The sequence below is a fragment of the Lepidochelys olivacea genome (assembly GCF_965140295.1).
Source record: "Lepidochelys olivacea isolate rLepOli2 genome assembly, chromosome: 1".
Taxonomy (NCBI): Eukaryota; Metazoa; Chordata; order Testudines; family Cheloniidae; genus Lepidochelys; species Lepidochelys olivacea.
The window spans coordinates 192449674-192455673 of record NC_140411.1 but is presented as its reverse complement, the minus strand read 5'-3'; positions in this window follow the sequence as shown (position 1 = coordinate 192455673).

Sequence of the window (6000 nt, the reverse complement as noted above, 5' to 3'; positions counted from 1 at the left end):
TTCAGGCAAGCACAAGGCACAGTAGGTCCCAGTCCAGCAAAGCACTTACTCGTGGTTGTAGCTTTGAGTACATGAGAAGTCCCATTGACTTCACTAGGATTCCTAATATGCTTAAAGTTAAGCACATGCTTAAATGCTTTGCTAGAACATGGCAGTTGGATCAACAGGAAAAATTGGTTGTGTTTACAACTGAGCTACTTGAAGTGGAAGAAAAACATAAGGCCGTGGAAACATCTAATAATGAGGAGCAGGGAAATGAATGGCTTTAGTGCTATATACACAGTCCTAGATAAGGAGAGTGCCTGACTGGTAAACTAGGAACGTTGAAAGAAAGGGAAATATGCAATTTAATCATACTATACCGAATTATTAGATGTACAAGAAGATTGCAAAAAATGACAGGATCTGTCACTTGACTAAAATCTTGATTTGTCATACCAACATCATTCCGCTCCCACTTTCTAAATACACCAGACAGAGTCCAAAAGTCCAAATCAGCAACAAGAAAAATGAATGGATTTTTCTACAACTTTTGAATATGATAATTTAGTTTGTGGCTAAATTTAAAAAACCAACCCCCACAAACAAACACTTTGGATAAAAATACATCTACCATTCCTAATGTTGCTCAGGCTATGTGAATGAGACATCTGAGGCTGTAGCTGGATTAAAACCAGACTTTTGTTCAAAAAAATGCTAAAGATGCAACTTTACAGTCTGCCAAAATGAGTTATTTATAACATCTCTAAATATACGTTGCCTCACTTTGACAATGCTAAGAAAATCTTGGGCTGCTGTACCATAGATACTGAATGAGTGGAATTGGCTGCAGATAACTTGCATTGTATCAAAAAGGCCTCGATTCCTTTATACCAAGGAATACAGAATAAAAATGAATAGAAAGAACGACATCAGGAATCTGCCATAAAACTGGTATTTCTGGTGATCGTTAAGACATTCACAGATGTTCCCTGTTAGACAGATTTGCTATATTCTGCTGTGATTCTTTGTCAGAGTCGTGCCAAGGCTCAATTCCAGTGCTTCAAAGAAAGATCCCAGAGTAACTCCCACGACTGGAGGTGAAATGAATTGGAACTGAACTCCCAGAAGTATGTGGGGATGTCCTTTCCAATACAAACTTAAATCTAGATCTCTCTTCCGGTTTTTACAGCCAGCAGCCCTGTTGTAAGGTGGAGTGTATGGAAGCAGATTGCTGCTGGGAGTGCTAGGGGAGGAGGTGCCAGAATGGGAGCTGTCACACCTTTTGAAAGTCTGTAGCATTACCTCCCTCTTGTGATGGCCTAGCTCAGAAGGGAAGCAGTATCGGATATTGTGGTTGTCTGTTGCAAAGGTGAATGCGCTTCCCACCCCTTGCAGGGATATCAACAAACCATTCATATTGGCACCAGTTCAAAATGCTGGGAAGGCAAGTCAAGAACTGACTCTCAGTATGATCTATTGCATGAGTATGTGTTCAGCCTACCAGTAAAAGACAGTGGGTCAAATTCTAGTTCCACTGAAGTCACTGGCAAAATTCCCATTGACTTCAGTAGGGCCAGGGTTTTCACCCAACGTGTTTTAAGGCAAAGCAAAAACCCGAATGCATAAGCTTTCGCAGCCACTGATATTTTCCCCCTTTATTTTAATTTGACTTTTCTTCTGTCCTTAATGAGGATTCTATAGAACTGCATAAGTATTTTAAGATCAAGTAGCATTGTGCCTTTTAATTGAAAAAAAATTATTGGCCCCTAACTGTAACACGTATATGACTGGAGCTGCTGAAAATGTACTGAACGAAAGCTTTTTTGTTACAAAAATGGTATATTTTAAATTGACAGTGTTTATAAAAAATTAACATACTTTGAAATATATCACAATCTTTGAATATTTTCTTTAATTTTCCCCTCCTTTTTTCTCCTTCTCTTTTCTTTTATCTCTACTCCTGCCTCCCACCACCCAGTCATTTTTGAAAATCCGTTGTTTTTAAATGTGGGGAGAAGTAAAGAGGGAAATGGAAGCAAAAGGAACAAATAAAGACTAAAAGATAAAAAATGGGAGGGAAGTAAAAAATGATAAACATAAATTTTGAATGATGAAATTTTTCCCTTGACCCTGTTAGGAGGTGCAGATCCTACCTTTGCATTATAGTTAACATTAAACAGGAACAGGGCTCTGCTGTCATTGAAGTAAATGGGAGGTCTGCATATGACTTCAGTTGGATCAGGTTGAGTCCAAAAGCAGTGAAGACTGGAATTATACAAAGAACTGATTTTTTTTTTTGGTCCACTGGCCATACTGAAAAAAAAAAAAAATTAATTAATTAATTAATTCAAGTTGACTTAAAACAAAATTTTGAAAATTTGGGGAAAATGAAAAGTTGAAAACAATTTTGGGGGGTTGAACACAATGTTACATTTGATACAAAATGAAACATTTCCATTTTCAAGCATTTAGAAACCTTGTTTTAATTAGTAATTGATGTAAATTTTAAGACCAAAACATTTTGGTCTAAAACACTCCCCCCCCCCCCCCCCCGATTTTTTTTTAAACAAACAAACAATCTATCTGGCAAGTGCAATACAAATTTGTGAAAAGTCTTGATTGACCTGACTGCACATTTTCTGGTGAACAAAGTTTCAAATGAAAAATTTTGCCCACCTCACTATTTCCTTGAAGGTGTAACAAGAAAAAAAAATCTTTATTTCATTCTACTGACCGTTGCATTACTTTCAGCAGTAAAAGAAAGGAAAAAGAGGGGCTCATTTGAGATTCTTCTCATATCTGTTCTACAATGCTTGTTCCTGCAACACCTTTTGCCTTTCTGCTGTGCCCTTGTCACCAGCTCAGGATACTTCTCGGCATGACAGAACTTCCTCTGTTCTTTTCTTCAAGTGTTGCTGCTACAGGTCAGTTATTATTTTAGTTGTATTAAATATTTGTTAGGTAATATAGTGCTGGAAAAAGGTGCCAGCTTGGAATCTCTAGAGGTATGAAGCCCTCTGCTTATTCACAGAATAGGTACAACCAGCATAACAAGGGGGCAAATTTCACAGAAACTGTCACCAAGATACTTCACAGAAACTGTCTCCAAGATGCTTCACTTCCTGGAAAAGCTCCCATTTTCAGCTATGCCAAGTGCTCCTCTGCTGTAGTTGAAGATCAGAGCCTGTTCTGAACATGGTGCTGCTGATATCACCGCTTGACGTTCCTTTCAATATCCCCCCCCAAAAAAAGTAGCAACGCTGGGGATGTCATTATCACACAGCTGTCCTACACTGTGACATTACACCAAGAAATAATACCCTGAAGGATTAGTTCTCCTGAAAGCCGTACTTGAGAGGCGGCTGCTCCTTCTCTTTCTCAGATCATGTAAATGTATTTCTGAGCAAAGAATAAAGTGGGAATGGATTTGATCTTTGCCAAGCAGTTAAATGGCATTGGATCAGGTGTTAAATGCATGTGAAATGCTAGGCGTCTGTCCTTTTTAATACACAAATTCCAAATAAAAACTATAAGACAAAACACAAGACCTGAAATTCAGTAAAATTCTATTTAATCTTTCATTTTACTCAGTGTATTTTATTTCAAGGTTTTTTCCATTCTCTTATTTTCTCGGTGACTCGCGTCATATTCAGAACTGTCAGCAGTTCACCTGGGCATCCCAGCTAAGAGGAATCTAGTATACATGCAAGTTGCAACGGCAGTGTGATAGTTCAATCACTGCTCATCTCAAGTGTGTCTGACTTTAAGCTATTTATGTGACACAGAAAATGTACATCATTGAGTTCTTCACATATACAAAGAGTTTTTTGTGCAGTGTAGGATGTCGTAAAGTGACATATAAGCAGAGCTGGTCAAATATTCGTTGAACATACCATTTGGCTAAGTTTTCCATTTTTAAGCTTTGTTTTAATAGTATTCAACCTGCTCTGTAATTTGGTCAAATACAAGAGGCTTGTCTGCACAAGGACATCCGGGAAAGTTAATCTGAATTAACTGAAAGTGTGAATTTGAAGTGGATTAGCTAGTCTATATTAAATCCCTGTGTAGACATTATTTGGAATTAAAGTGGTCTTGCATCAATTTAGGCCTGGTCTATATTAGGAAATTAGGTTGGTTTAACTACATCATTCAGAATCCACACCCCTGAGTGATGCAGTTAAATCAATCTAACCCCCAGTGTTGACATCATGGTATCAATGGGGAGAATTCTCCTGCCGCCTCTCGGGGAGGTGGTGTACCTATGCCAAGAGGAGAAGGTCTTCTGTCAGTGTAGGTAGTGTCTTCACTGAAGCACTACAGCAGCACAGCTGCACTGCTGCAGTGTTTTAAGTGGAGGCAAAGCCCTTAGTTTGATTCATTTTGGAAGTGAACGAAGATCAACCAGCTTAAGGCCTGATCTACACTGGGAATTTAAATTGGCAAAGCTACATCTCTCAGGGATGTGTGGACCCCTGAGCAATGTAGCTACGTGAACCTAAGCCCCCAGTGTAGGCTGTGCTCAGTTGATGGATTACGTATGCTGATGGGAGAACCCATCTGTTAGCATAGGTAGTATCTGCCCTCCTGTAGCAGATGCTGAAGCACTTGCCGCTGTAACATTTCAAGGATAGATAAGCCCTAAGGCCATTTTAATTCTGAAAAGAGAGGTTATGCAAACTTTTATGCAGTTTAACAAATACTCCTCAAATTCGCATCTTTAGTTAATTCAGATCAATTTTTCTGGATGTCCCCATGAAGACAAGTCCTAGTTTCATAACAATTTGACAAATTAATAACAAAATTTGGTGAATAGTTCACTTTGGTGTTTAATCAGCTCTTTGTATAAACTTGGCCACAATCCCCAGAACACCCAGGACAAACCACTCACAACCTATTCTTAAGTGGGGCTGTGTGACAGCCTCTGTAAGTACGATATTGCTTCCTACATGAAGGTACACTGCTATGTTAATCAAAAGTACTACAACTTCTGCTTAGATGAGAGGTTCATTTAATACTGATGAGTCTCAACATTTCCATAAACCTCTTCTCTAACGCAGCAGTGAAATGGGGGGAAAAAAAAGTTTTCATGTTATGCTCCAAAAGAACTAACAATAGATCCCCAGGAAATTGAAAGGAAATAGCTAGTTTTCTTTTTGTAATCCATGTAAGACAAAGGGAATTTGCAAGGTACGTTTATTGCTCAAAATTCATTTACCACACTCTGTACTTCTCCCAACTGTCTTCACTGGGGTGATTTAGGAGAAAGGATAGTTAGTTTAAATTAGAGCAAAGCTCTGGATTAAAGCATATTCACTTTACGACCAATCTTTCCTGTTATCTTTGTGAAGACCTGGGCAATAACGTGCTCCCAGCCCTGCCTAGATCTGTTATGACTTGCTTAATGACTCTCAAGAGAGGGTCCAGACTATCAGATTCCCTTTTGTATTCTGCCTCTCTAGGCCACGTGGGAGGTAAAATTGGGAGCGTGAGGGAGCAGGTGGTGCAAGGCCTAGCAGAAAATGAGCTGCAGAGTTGGGAAGAACAACGTAGATTGAAGCAATTAATTTTGTACTGCAGTGCACTGTTCCTCCCACTAATCACAGCTGCTCGGAGCTTGCTGTGAAGAAAAAAGGGAAGATGTCCTACCGAGCAGATGTGTGATATTATGGAAAAATCCACCTAGTCTATAAGTGGAAGGTCCGATATTATCAGAGAAAAAAGATAAAGCAATTTAAATTCTAGCTCCAGGGACACATTAACTTTTCCTCCTTATAATCTATATGTTAATAGAAAACTCAAGGACAAGTTTTGTATGTGCTTGTCAGCCTGACTCTTCATCAAACCTGTGAACTATTTTCGTACAAACTCCTTTAGTTTTCAGACTTCAGACATACCAGTTTTTATCTTAATTACTATTACCCAATCCCTTCAGCTTTATGTGTACAAAATATATAACTGTTATTGTTAAAACACTGTCGGGAACAAGATGCGCAAAGTACAGCCATATTCTTCTCTGTT